This window comes from Bubalus bubalis, chromosome 23 (genome assembly GCF_019923935.1).
Source record: "Bubalus bubalis isolate 160015118507 breed Murrah chromosome 23, NDDB_SH_1, whole genome shotgun sequence".
In the NCBI taxonomy this organism is placed as follows: domain Eukaryota; kingdom Metazoa; phylum Chordata; class Mammalia; order Artiodactyla; family Bovidae; genus Bubalus; species Bubalus bubalis.
In genome coordinates this window covers 601,617-616,110 of record NC_059179.1, presented here as the reverse complement: position 1 = coordinate 616,110, position 14,494 = coordinate 601,617, and the positions used below count along the sequence as shown (strand labels likewise).

Below are 14,494 nucleotides of genomic sequence, written 5' to 3'. Positions count from 1 at the left end.
TCCAGTGGATCATCGAAAAAGCAACAGAGTTCCAGAAAAACATCTATTTCTGCTTGACTGTGTGGATCACAGCAAACTGAAATATTCTGAAAGAGATGGGTATACCAGACCACATGACCTGCCTCTTGAGATATCTGTATGCAGGTCAGGAAGCAACAATTAGAACTGGACATGGAACAACAGATTGGTTCTGAATAGGAAAATGAGTACATCAAGGCTGTATACTGTCACCCTGCTTATTTAACTTCTATGCAGAGTACATCATGAGAAATGCTGGGCTGGAAGAAACACAAGCTGGAATGAAGATTGCCAGGAAGAATATCAATAACCTCAGATATGCAGATGACACCACCCTTATGGCAGAAAGTGAAGAAGAACTAAATAGCCTCTTGATGAAAGTGAAATAGGAGAGTGAAAAAGTTGGCTTAAAGCTCAACATTCAGAAAGCTAAGATCATGGCGTCTGGTCCCATCACTTCATAGGAAATAGATGGGGAAACAGTAGAAACAGTGGCTGACTTAATATTTTTGGTTCCAAGATCACTGCAGATGGTGACTGCAGCCATTAAATTAAAAGAGACTTACCCTTGGAAAAAAAAAATATGACCAACTTAGACAGCATATTCAAAAGCAGAGACATTACTTTGCCAAAAAAGGCCCATCTAGTCAAGGCTATGGTTTTTCCAGTAATCATGTATGAAAGTGAGAGTTGGACCATAAAGAAAGCTGAGCGCTGAAGATTTGATGCTTTTGAACTGTGGTGTTGGAGAAGACTCTTGAGAGTCCCTTGGACTGCAAGAAGATCCAACCAGTTGATCCTAAAGGAAATCAGTCCTGAATTTTCATTGGAAGGACTGATGCTGAAGCTGAAACTCCAATATTTTGGCTACCTGATGCAAAGAGCTGCCTCATTGGAAAAGATCCTGATGCTGGGAAAGTCTGAAGGTTGGAGGAAAAGGGCATGACAGAGGATGAGGTGGTTGGATGGCATCACTGACTTAATGAATTTGAGTAAATCTGGGAGTTAGTGATGGTCAGGGAAGCCTGGCATGCTGCAGTCCATGGGGTAGCAAAGAGTCAGACATGACTGAGCGACTGCACTGAACTGATAATCCTGATAAATACTAATGACAAAAAGTATGGGCTTTGCAGGTGGCGCTAGTAGTAAAGAACCTGTCTGCCAATGCAGGGGACATGAGACACAGGATCAATTCCTGCATTGGGAAGATCCTCTGGAGGAGGGTATGGCAGCCCACTCTAGTATTTTTGCCTGGAGAATTCCATAGACAGAGGAGCCTGGTGGGCTACACTCCATGGGTCACAAACAATAGGATATGACTGAAGTGACTTAGCAAGCATGCGCGCAGTCTCTGTATGTATGATGTGAAGAAATAAAATGTGGGTTTAGTGTCTATGCTGTGGATGAAAAAAAAAAAAGTAAAAGCAAAAAAAATGTACCATCTTAAACAGCATATAGTGATATCAGGTATTTGCTCCATCATCTGTGCTCTCAGAATTAAATGCTGGGTTTAGTTTCCTGGGTTTTGTTTGCTGCAAATGTATAGATGAAGCAGAGTTTCATATATTTCACAGTTTTAATCTGAAGTTAGTTGCCATTGACTCCATGGAAAGTGGATTGGAATATGTGAGGTGTGGTTTTAATCTACATGAGTTGTATTTGCTCCAGCTAGTCAGATCACTTATAATTATAATGGGAACCTGTCCTTTTTGAATTATATGGAGGCAGAAAATGACAATATACATTTAATATGAAGATTACACGTGTATATATCTATGTGTGTGTATGCACATAAATCCAATACTTGCATATTGAAGTCTTAGGCCCTAGGAAATAAGAATGTAACTTCTTTGGAAATAGTCCTTGAGGAGGCAATTAACTGAAAGTGATGCCTTTAGGGCAGATCTTATCTAATATAATTGTTGACCATGTAAGAAGAGATTATGGAGAAGGGAATGGCAACCCACTCCAGTATTCTTGCATGGAGAATCCCGTGGGCAGAGGAGCTTGTTGGGCTACAGTCCATGTGGTCACAAAGTATTGGACACAACTCAGAGACTAAACAAGCAAGAAGAGATTAAGGCACTGAAATTCATTGAAGAAGATAGCTTGAAGACAGTGGGTAAAGGCTGCCATCTACAAATGAAGAAGAGAGGCATCAGAAAACAATCAACCCTGCTGTTACATTGATTTTGGATGTCTAGACTCCAGAATAGTGAGAAAATAAATTTCTTTTAAAAAATATGTTTTGCAGTATAGTTGATTTACAATGTTCTGTTAGTGTCAGCTATACAGCAAAATGAATCTATTATACTTATACATATATCCACACTTTTTTTTTACATTATTTTCCCACATAGGCCATTACAGAGTGTTAAGTAGAGTTCCCTGTGCTATATAGTAGGTCCTTATTAATTATATACTTTATGTAGTAGGATGTATATGTCAATCCCAATCTCCCCCTATTCCCTGGGAACCAAAAGTTTGTTTTCTACATCTGCAACTCTGTTTTGTAGATAAGTTCATTTGGGCCCTTTTTGTAGATTCACTTTTAAGCAATATCATATTTACAAATAATAAATGCAGGAGAGAGTGTGGAAAAAGGGGAACACTGCTACACTGTTGGTAGGGATGTAAGTTGGTGCAGCTACTTAGAATGCAGTACAGAAATTCCTTAAAAAAATAACAACAGAGGTACCATATGATTCATCAATGCCATTATGGGCATATACATGGAGAAAGCCATATTTGAAGAGATACATACACCCGAATGTTCATTGCATCAGTATTTACAATAGCCAGGACATGGAAGCAACCTCAATGCCCACCAATAGAGATATGGAGAAAGAAGATGTGGGAAGTGTATACAATGGTATATAGTAGAGGTCCTTTAATGGACTGGAGCCTGGTGGTCTGGAGTCGACAATAAGAAAGTAAAAGAGAGAGAGAAAGAGGCTGATATTCCTTGGTTTATGCAGAAAGCCAATAAAACTCTTGATACAGAGCTTGCACTGCTGCACGCAGGCACCAGGCGCCCTCTCGTGGGGGTGAAGGTACAGTGCACTTTCTCAAGAGTGTCTTAGAAGCCCAGGCAAGAAAGTGAGCTCAGCGGGATTCTGCATTCCAAAGAATTAGCCTGAGAGGGAAGGAGGGAGGGAGGGAGGGGGAGAGAATGAGAGAGAGAGAGAGAGAGAGAGAGAGAGAGAAGGAAAGAAAGACACGGAGACCCAAGCTCTGATGGAGCAAAGGTGTTCTATTCAACATAGTGTGGGTACTTACAAGGTAACTTTTTTCAGCAAAGATAAAAATCAAAAAGTCCAGACTTTATCATAAGGCAATTTATATCAAAGAGAGAGGGTTGTAAATAATCACTTTTACTGTATGGTTCATAAAAAGGAAGAGGGTTGTGAATAGTTACTTATCACCGTATGGAAAAACTAATGAAGGAAATGCATGCATTCTTCAGCCCTGGGAGCAGCTTGCCAAGTCCTCTTAATTCCTGAATATTCAGGAATTAATAAGGAACAGAGGATTCATGACAGATCCAAAAGAGCACACAGGAAGCCTGTTAAATGCTTATTGACATTATATTACTCAGTCAAAAAAAGAATGGGATAATGCCATTTGCAGCAACATAGATAGACTCAGAGATTGTCATACTGAGTAATGTAAGTCAGACAAGGAAATTTCTACTTTTTCAGCAACCAGTCTATGGTACTTTGTTATATCAGCTCCAACAAACCAATACAGCAGGTATCTATATATGTATATATATGTGTATGTGTATACATATGTACATGTTTATCTGTAGATACATATATGTATATGTATATATATATAAAGTCTCCATATCGTGGTGGTGGTTTAGTTGCTAAGTCGTGTCCAACTCTTGTGACTCCATGGGCTGTAGCCCACCAAGCTCCTCTGTCCACAGGATTTTCTAGGCAAGAATACTGGAGTGGATTGCCATTTCCTTCTCCAGGGGATCTTCCCGACCCAGGAATCAAAACTGGGTCTCCTGCATTGCAGGCAGATTCTCTACTGACTGAGCTATGAGGGAAGCTGATAGTGAAATATATATTATACACCCATGTGATGTGGAGATAGATACACATAGATTCCACAGTTTTCTGCATGTGCAAACACTGCATATGTGGTGGTTTGACTATAATCTTTATTTTAAGTATCTAGGAATAATAGGTAGACACTAATAAACTAAAAGGAAATATTTTAATTAAAACTTTTAGATTTGAAAACAATAAACATCAGTCTGAATTTATTTCAATTTAATATTTACTGTGAAAAATACACTTTGTTGATAAACCAATTTTCCCCAAACTCATTCTTCATCACCTCTTTGACATCTTTGTTCCTCAAACTATAGATGATGGTATTCAGCATGGGAATTATGATGGTGTAAAATATGGACACGATCATGTCATGATCCAAGGCATAGCTGGAACTGGGTCACACGTACATGAAAAGAATTGTACCATAAAAAATGGACACTCCTGTTAGGTGAGAGCCACATGTAGAAAATACTTTTCTTCTCCCTTCAGCAGAATGCATCCTCAGAATGGCCAACAGAATGAAACCATAGGCGATCAGAGCAATCAATATGGTGGATATCCCAATAGAGCCTGACAAATAGAAAACTAGAAGCTGGTTCATGTTTGTATCAGAGCAAGAAATAGCTAGGAGGGGAGGGATATTACAGAAGACATGTCTAATTTCATTGGATGCACAGAAAGATAGGGTAACAGTAGCCACTGTGTGTAAAGTAGCATGCAAGATACCAACAACATAGCAGGAAATTATAAGTGGCACATAGACTCTGGGTGACATTTTAACTAAATACAGGAGAGGGTTGTAGATGGCTACATAGTGATTATAGGCCATTGTGGCCAAGATGAAGCATTCTGTGGCCCCACAAGTAAGAAAGAGAAACATCTGTGTGGCATATACAAGAAAGGAAATGGTTTTATTCTCATATAGGAAATTGATAATAATTTTGGGGATTATAATGGAAGAATAGTAGGCATCTAAGAATGATAATGCTGTCAGAAAATAATACATGGGGTTGTGGAGCTAGGAATACATAATGACCAAGAAAACTAACCCCAAATTTCCTATCACTGTAAAAAGATAGATTGCTAGAAATGGTAAAAATAGAAATATTTGCACCTCAAAATGATCTGTAAAGCCCATCAGTATAAACATGGTGACCTCAATCCTATTTTTTATCTGATTCCTGTATAAATCTAAATCTGATGGTGAACCTGACATCTCAGTTTTAAGTTTTAAGTTCCGAAAGCAATATGTGGCAAAAATAGAGTCCACCAATTACATCCTCATGTCTGTTTCTTAGAAATCAGTCTAAAGGGAACAGTCCAATGATTAAAAGTTGAGTCCAAGTAGATGCATTACTCTGTAAAAATAAATTAATTGCTGTTGGTTAAATTTTCATGTTAAAAATAGTGCCAGTTTACATGGTTTAACTTCCAATTTATTTTCTGTTAACTTTATGACTGCTCACTTTCATATGATGTCATCTTAAAATTCCCCACAAAGACAAATGAATATAGGAGTTTTTACTCCCAGCATTATTATAGTAGAAAATGCACATCTGAGTGCTAATCCCAGATTTTGTACAGCATGCCTGAAATTTACAATTTGTAAAATATGAGCAAATACATATACATCAGAAGATAGTATTGAATTTATGTTAAAAAACAATTCGAAAATTACTTAACTTTATCATGTCCCCAGGTTACTAGGAAATGGAATTATTATTATTATTGTGATATCGCTTAGTCATGTCCAACTCTTTGCAACACCATGGACTGCAGCCTGCCAGGCTCCTCTGTCTAGGCAAGAAGACTGGAGTGCATAGTAGCCATTCCTTCAGGGAATCTTCCTGACCCAGTGGTCGAACCTGGATTTCCTGCATTGCAGGCAGATTCTTTATAATCTGAGTCACCAGGGAAGCCCAAGCAGACCCACTTGTATCAGAAGTGAGGTTTGAACCCACAAGGATATAAATCCATTGGACCTTAAGTTCAATACCTTAACCACTTGGGCATTCTGGCACCTGAATTTTCTATAATTACTATAAGATACAGTCATCCCTAGGTGGGGGGCGTATAATATGAATGTTGTCTAAAAGGTTGTAAATACAATTTAAATGCTTTTAAAATCGTTGTAGATGTGCTGCAAATTTGTTTACTTTTTGAACTGCAAATTATTATTTTCACAATACTTTGGATCTACAGTTGATTGAATCCAGGGAAGTAGAATCCTTAGATATAAACAGCACTGACTGTAAATATCTCCTGATTACATATAATGAAACTCTTTAGAAAAGGTATTGCTAGAAGAAGCACATGACTATGTAAACCATAATGTAGTGTTTTATTATGGCTCTATTTCCCTATGCTGTCAGACTGTTGCTTATTCAGTGGAGTATGAATAAAGCAAAGTGCATAACAAACAAGCAAAATGTTAAAAGGTCATCAGTATTCTGTACCTAAAGTCTCCAGCATTGAAAGTATTAGATATATCATTTACTGTATTTAGGACCAAGATTTCAGTATTGTGACTCTTGTTTTTCTTCAGTGTGCTATATAGATCAACATTTATTTAAAAGAGTGAAAAATCTGCTGTGGGTGGGACTGAGATGAATTCAGTGACCTACCAATAGCTTACATTACTAACATGAAATGCACTATATCTTTGTTATAATGAGACAAGCATACATCAAATAGACAATGAGCAAATCAGCTTAAAATCACTTTTATAAGGAAAACAGTCTCATGTCTTCATTTTCCCATGAAGTTCCTCCATTCACGTGAAAATTTTTCTTCAGTTCAGTTCAGTTCAGTTCAGTAGCTCAGTCGTGTCTGACTCTTTGTGACCCCATGAATCCCAGCATGGCAGGCCTCCCTGTCCATCACCAACTCCTGGAGTTCACCCGAACTCACATCCATCGGGTCAGTGATACCATCCAGCCATCTCATCCTCTGTCGTCCCCTTCTCCTCCTGCCCCCAATCCCTCCCAGCATCAGAGTCTTTTCCAATAAGTCAACTCTTCACATGAGATGGCCAAAGTATTGGAGTTTCAACTTTAGCATCATTCCTTCCAAAGAAATCCCAGGGCTGATCTCCTTCAGAATGGACTGGTTGGATCTCCTTGCAGTCCAAGGGACTCTCAAGAGTCTTCTCCAACACCACAGTTCAAAGGCATCAATTCTTCGGCACTCAGCCTTCTTCACCGTCCAACTCTCACATCCATACATGACCACAGGAAAAACCGTAGCCTTGACTAGACGAACCTTTGTTGGCAAAGTAATGTTTCTGCTTTTGAATATGCTATCTAGGTTGGTCATAACTTTCCTTCCAAGGAGTAAGCGTCTTTTAATTTCATGGCTGCAGTCACCATCTGCAGTGATTTTGGAGCCCCAAAAAATAAAGTCTGACACTGTTTCCACTGTTTCCCAATCTATTTCCCATGAAGTGATGGGACTCATCTCACACGCTAGTAAAGTTATGCTCAAAATTCTCCAAGCCAGGCTTCAGCAATATGTGAACCATGAACTTCCTGATGTTCAAGCTGGTTTTAGAAAAGGCAGAGGAACCAGAGATCAAATTGTCAACATCTGCTGGATCATGGAAAAAGCAAGAGAGTTCCAGAAAAACATCTATTTCTGCTTTATTGACTATGCCAAAGCCTTTGACTGTGTGGATCACAATAAACTGTGGAAAATTCTGAAAGAGATGGGAATACCAGACCACCTGACCTGCCTCTTGAGAAACCTGTATGCAGGTCAGGAAGCAACAGTTAGAACTGGACATGGAAAAACAGACTGTTTCCAGATAGGAAAAGGAGTATGTCAAGCCTGTATATTGTCACCCTGCTTATTTAACTTATATGCAGAGTAAATCATGAGAAACGCTGGGCTGGAGGAAGCATAAGCTGGAATCAAGATAGCCGGGAGAAATATCAGTAGCATCATATATGCAGATGACACCACCCTTATGGCAGAAAGTGAAGAGGAACTAAAAGCCTCTTGATGAGAGTGTAAGTGGAGAGTGAAAAAATTGGCTTTAATCTCAACATTCAGAAATTTTGCTTAATACATAGAATAAATAATTTTTCAATAATGGAGTTGCCAAATCAAAAAGGAAAATCTTAATTCTTAGAGAAATATATATGGTATAAATATAACATATAATTAAATCAAATGTTTATCTTTTTATTAATTCAAAGAACTCACATATTACTCTTGAAAGAACATATACAATCTCAGAGTTAGCCCCTAATGTAATTTAGCAAAAGCACTTAATCCTTCAAATGAGAGAATAAAATTGATCAAAATTTTGGTACATATTTTGTTTGATTACATGAACGTGTTATGACAACAGAGTTCTTATTTATGAGATGCATTAAAATGTTTTATTAAAGTATTAATTATATATGAAGGATGCATACATATTAAATATGACTATAATTTGTTTCAAATTTTTCTTAACTTGAAGGGGCAGTTATAAATAAATAGGGAGTTAGGAAATCAAATTTTTGTCAAAGCATTGGATAATGAATGGACTCCAAACCAAAATCTAAGTAGCTCTTCTTTTACTTAAGCTTATGTGTTACAGGACACTGAATATAAATTAAAATGTCATTCTCATGAAATTAAACTAACTGAATTCCAATATTTAATACTATCAACCATCTTCAAAATTCTCTTCTATTGCATTCTGATGTGGGGCATATCAATAACATAATAGTATGTTTACTTAAATATCCCGATAATTTTTTCCTTTACAACTTTCTCATACACCTTTATATCTCCGATCTATCTTTTTGGACTCCATTTCTTTTCTCTTCTTAAAAAAATTATTCTTTAATTGGATGATATTTGCTTTGCAGAATTTTGTTGTTTTCTGTCAAACTTCAACATGAATCAGCCATAGGAACAAAAGGTGGATTATGAACGAAGGTATATGCTATTCTTAGTCATGATTCATTAGTGCAATTACCTATTTCAATGTAGAGAAATGAGGAATGCTAGACAAAAAGTGTTTTCCAGGTGGTACCAGTGGTAAATAATCCATCTGCCAATGCAGGAGATGTGGGTTTGATCCTTGGATCATGAAGAAACCCTGGAGAGGGAAATGGCAGTCCAATGCATTACTCTTGCCTGGAAAATTCCATGGACAGAGGAGCCTAGTGGACCAGTCCATGGAGTGGCAAGGAGTAAGACATGACTTAGTACACACAGACAAGAGTATGGGGTCATTTACTTCATCCAGGGTGCTCTTCAAACAGGCGATTCTGTCCACTAATTAAGGAGATTAGAACTAATTGTTTTTGCATCTAGCTTGATTCCACTTTGAGAGAAAGAGTCTAGGAAGATGGGTCCCCCATTTGTGACAAAGTATCATCATTCTGAAAAGCTAAATCAAATGAGCTCCTCAACTCACAAACAGGTGGAAAACACACAATAATAGACACTCATGATGTGAATAATATTATAAACACTGAGTTGGAGAAAAACAAAGCTGTGTTAACAGCTACCACAAATCATAAGATGGCTACAAGAGGTTAGAAATGGTACATACAATATTCTGTGCAATCTACATAGCAACCTGCAACCAAATAAATGAGAATTCTCTTATAGATTAGACAATTGAAGACAAGCTAGACCTATGAACTGAGTAAGTTCACATAGTGAATTGCTAGAGGCACCAAGGCTGAAATACAAATTTCTCTGTTGCCAGACCCCATGCTATTACCATCAACATATCACAATCTAATTGTAACATGCCACAATTCTGGAATTTCTATGCCCTAGAAATACATTAACATTCTTTTTTTTTTTTTTTTTTTTTTTAGGTTTTGTGTAGCAGAATTTTATTAAAGTATGAAAAGGGACAGAGAAAGCTTCTGAGATAGACATCAGAAGGGGAACAGAGAATGCCCCCTCACTATTCTTAGCAAGGGAGCTATATACGTTTTAAATTGGTTATTACAGTAAATCAAAAGAATGTCTCAAGGTTGTAAAGGTCTTCCTAGACCAACTCCCATAATTTACATTTTAAGATGACAGGATTAGAACTAACAGTAGAAAGATCTTACCAGACCCACTCCCATAATGTACATTGTAAGATAACAGGATTAGTCAGAAGGTCCTCAGGAAGGAGAAACATATCCTCAAGCAGGATACATTGTTGTTATGTAATCCTTAGTACAGAGTTTAAGCTGAGTTGTTTTGTTGTACAATCATCAGCTCTAAGCATAAGGAAAAAAAAATGTTTTATGAATAAAACAAACAAACACGTTTGTCCTTTTCTCCTCCTTGAGAACTCCAGACCCCTACCTCCTCTTTGAGAACACCAGATGCTCTCTCCTCTTTGGGGATCCCGGACTTATATCAACCTACCTAGAAATTGACTCTCTCATTCCCCGCTTTTCTTTTAGGAGAATGATGTTGCCAAGGGAAAGGGGCATCGTTTTTTGTTCCATAACTACTTCCTGCTGTTGAGGGGCATCATCCCTAAATTGTTGAGGCAACATATTCTCCTAGCCCTCATATTGAGGGTCTCTGATCTAGGGGCCCCAAGTAATAGTTGAAGGAGGCTGTGGCACTCCTAGGAGCCTGGACAACCATTTGTAACATAAAAGCTTTCAGACGGTTAGAAACAAATCCAGTTACACAGTTGCAGATGCAGGGAGCAAACAGTAAAAACAGAACAATTAGAATTACTACAATTAAGATAGTTTTCTACCATGGGGAGCTAGTTAACCTTTCCCAAAGTGAGGTGACTGAAACTTCGAGAGAATCCATAGCCTGAATCATCTCGTTCATGTGTTTAGTATGTGAGTAGCATTAGTACTCATATCTGGTATATATGTGCAACTTTGGGTATGAATACTGGCACAAGTTCCTCCTTGTGCAGCTGTTAGAATATCTAAGGCCAATCTGTTTTGTAAAACCGCCTTTCTAATTTGTATTTGTTTAGCATTAAGGGCTGAACTAGCTTTTTGAGAATCTTGTAAAGCCTGTTGAGTTAACTTAGTCAGAGCATCAACTCGTAGCATAACATCTGTGTCCCCAGAGAGGGGATGGATATTGCAGCCAGATAATCATACCAGTGAAATACAGACCTTGCCCAGCGAGTTTTAAGCTGTGGCAGATCAGCAGGATTCTCTGGAAGCTCTGAAAATATGAAGCCACGAGTAAAAGCTAGACCTAGGGTGCACCTCCCTATCCAGCCAGGGGGAAGCCATGCCCATAGATAAGAGCCACATATCCAATAGGTCCTGTTTGGAGCAAACCAGCGTGACAGAGCGATCCAGTCCCAGTGAGTTCCTGGCGAGGCAAAAGGAGGGCCTGAACTGGAATTGGAAAACACAGGAATGATTACATTGCATATTTCTTGAGGCAAAACCCCCAATTGTTTCCGATCGTTTTATTTAAGTTGTCAGCTAACTTCTGGGGATGGCTCTATTTGTTCCCAGCTTATGGGAGCATTAGGTAGTAGGCGTCCCTTTTCAGGAGTTAGCCATATGACCTCATCCCATATTTGATAAACATTAGGTAGGAAACCATGAGATCTAGACCCATTTACTTTCTTAATGTTCAGCAAAATAGACATTAAATCAAGATGCTGTACGATCAAAGTTGAAAGTCACATTATAGCCATAGTTAAGGTACAGAGTGTTACACCAGTCCATTTTAGGATTGCTAGATGTCATCAGATTAAAGAGAGGCATCACATGTGATTGTTGTTGGTGAAGATATTTTCACAGAGTTGAAGAAAGTATTTTCCTTGAAATGGAAAAACCCACCATGGGAACCCTTCAACTGATGAAGAGGGGAGCACTCCGCAGACCCAGCAATTAGACCGATTGTGGAATGCAGCATAAGAATGAGCCCAGGACAGAAAGGCGTTGTCTTGAGGGTCAAATGGCAGACTCGGGACGTTTGGAGTCAGCAGAAGCAGGCCCATGTCGTTTGTCAGGCCCATCCCAGGTTTTCAGGACACAATCCAAGGGTATGGGTCTGGAACTTTGAGAGTGGAGGAGGAAATGGCAACCTACTCCAGTATTCTTCCCTGGAGAATCCCAAGGACAGAGGAGCCTGGTGGGCTGCCGTCTGTGGGGTCACACAGAGTCGGACACGACTGAAGCAAATTCAGAAATACATTAACATTCTTATGTGCTTGAATCTTTTTTTTTTTTTTAAAGTCAAGTTTAAGTAGACTATGAAAATAAAATGAAAGAAAAATATTGCTGTAGCTTCTAGATCAATCAGCTAACTAGTGAAGTAAATTTAAAATTAATTTATATCCCTCCATGAGAAAAAATAATGATCTTCAAATGATGTATACTCAATGGCTGGTTAATAAATAATTTTCTTTCCATTTAATAATTTTCCTAAAGTTTAAGTATCACCATTTGTTTATACCCTTATTCTGACTGCTTTCTTCCATCTAGGAAACTAAAACAATTTAGGGAGTTTTTCTTATTTCCCCTATTATGTTCTCATAAATTTCCTCACTCAATGCTTAATTCAATTCTGAATTAACTAGAAAAACTTATCTAAGAGTTAAATATTAAGGCATAGAATCTAGTATGAGGTTCAAGGTTATCGCTTCTAAAATATTTTGTAATCAATGAAAATCCTTTCATATTACCTGTGAAAATGAACTGTACACTCAGTCGAAATATGCTATGAGTATTAAGCATTTGGACTCTTATACCAGATTCTTTGGCTCTTGAAATCTTTAAGGATATCTCAGGGACAAAAAACACTAATTCTCTTCTGGGATAGAAAAGTAACCAGATTTTTTTCCCCCTCTTCTTAGTGATGAAGAAAAATGCTTGATTCTGGAGCAATGAACAGCAAAGTTAAAATGATTATATGAATGCACTCTGGCCTCTGGTGTAAAATGATCTCTCAGCAGAAGAAAAATATGCACAGAATTGGAATGACATCTAATGATATAGAGGAACAAGCTCTGACGTTTAACAGCTATGTCATTGGGTTGATGATTTAATTACTCTGAAATCCAGTTTCCTCTACTTGGGAATATAACGTGCAACTACTCTGAAAATTTTGTAAATGTTTACATAATGAAATAATATGAAAGAACCTATTATAGACTTCATTATCATTAAATAAAGATTACTGTAGATATTTAAATTTTAAAGTGCTACACTACGAAGGGGTAAAGGGATAAAGAGATAAATTCACTGGCAGTTTATAGAGGAGATATATTAATAAATGAATAAGATTATTGACAGAAGGGATTATAAAGTATATAAAAACAATATTTTATGAAGTAAAATCAACTTGAATATAGTTAGGAACTTTTAAACAAAGAAGTAACTTTCATTTCTGGTTGTGACATACAGGGTTACAGCAAGCCATTCTTCCTACTGAAAACACTAGAGAAATTTGGATAAAGAATTACAAAACTCCTATTTTGAAGGAAACAGATAGCTATGGAAAAAAGTAAAAAGTCAATGACAACATCAAAATGAAGGCTTATTATGAGAGATTCATTTCCTAGGCAGGTTGATAAGAAGTCTAGGGATCCCCAAGGAGAGAGGGGTCTGGAATTCTCAAGGAGGAAGAAAGGACAAACTTTTTTTTGTCCCTCTACATTCCTTAGGATTATATAACAATAATGTATCCTGTTTGAGGACAGTTTCTGGAAAAAACCTTCTGGCTAATCCTGTTATCTTAAGGTGTAAATTATGGGAGTAAGTATAGTGAGGTCTTTACAACTTCCAGACATTCTTTTGACTCACTGTAATAACTAATTAGAGAGTATATAACACCATGGCTAACACTAGCAAGGGGGTACTCTTTCTACACCTTTCTGATGCCTATATCAGAAGCTTTCTCTATTTCCTTTATACCTTAATAAAACTTTATTACACAAAGCTCTGAGCGATCAAGCCTTGTCTCTGGCCCCAGATTGAATTCTTCTCCTCCAGAAGCCAAGAATCCTGGCCTCTTTTCTGTGGTCCAGCAACAATCTTTCATCTTGGAGGCTTGTCCGGGATTCTTCAGGGCAAGGTAAGGATGCTTGGAGCTCTGGTTCTTTGTTGTCCTAGCGAACACGTTTTCTGCTGTACTTTACTAACTCTATGGTGTGCTTGTGTGAATGAATGAGATGCCCTCTACGAAGCAAGTGGGGAGCCCTGCTCTGTGGTTCCATGGCAACCTCATAGAGCTTATGGCAGAAACCTGTTGGGGGTTTATACTGACCTGCCAATGCCAAGAGGCACCCAATGTCTCCTTTGGGGACCGACCAGAAATGGGCAAAGCATGTGGACTGAACACTCCTTTCTCTGTCAAACTTTTTGGTCCCTTTAACCATTTCATAACTCCTCAGGAATTAGAAGTACTAACCCAATCTGTCAGATCATAGACTTTCAAGGGACTTGTGATCTATGCTGTTA

The 14,494-nt window shown here is 38.0% G+C and overlaps 1 long non-coding RNA gene and 1 pseudogene across 1 annotated transcript; both read right to left on the bottom strand.

The window, feature by feature from the left end:
* Positions 1-5,319, bottom strand: part of LOC123331467 — a 29,833-nt pseudogene extending 24,514 nt beyond the window's left edge.
* A 5,291-nt stretch (positions 5,320-10,610) lies between these two features.
* LOC123331389 lies at positions 10,611-12,307 on the bottom strand. Its single transcript, XR_006547997.2, has 2 exons — positions 11,870-12,307; positions 10,611-11,416 (listed from the first exon to the last, which is right to left on the bottom strand). It is a non-coding gene; the product is annotated as an uncharacterized LOC123331389 (long non-coding RNA).
* Positions 12,308-14,494: the final 2,187 nt, after the last annotated feature.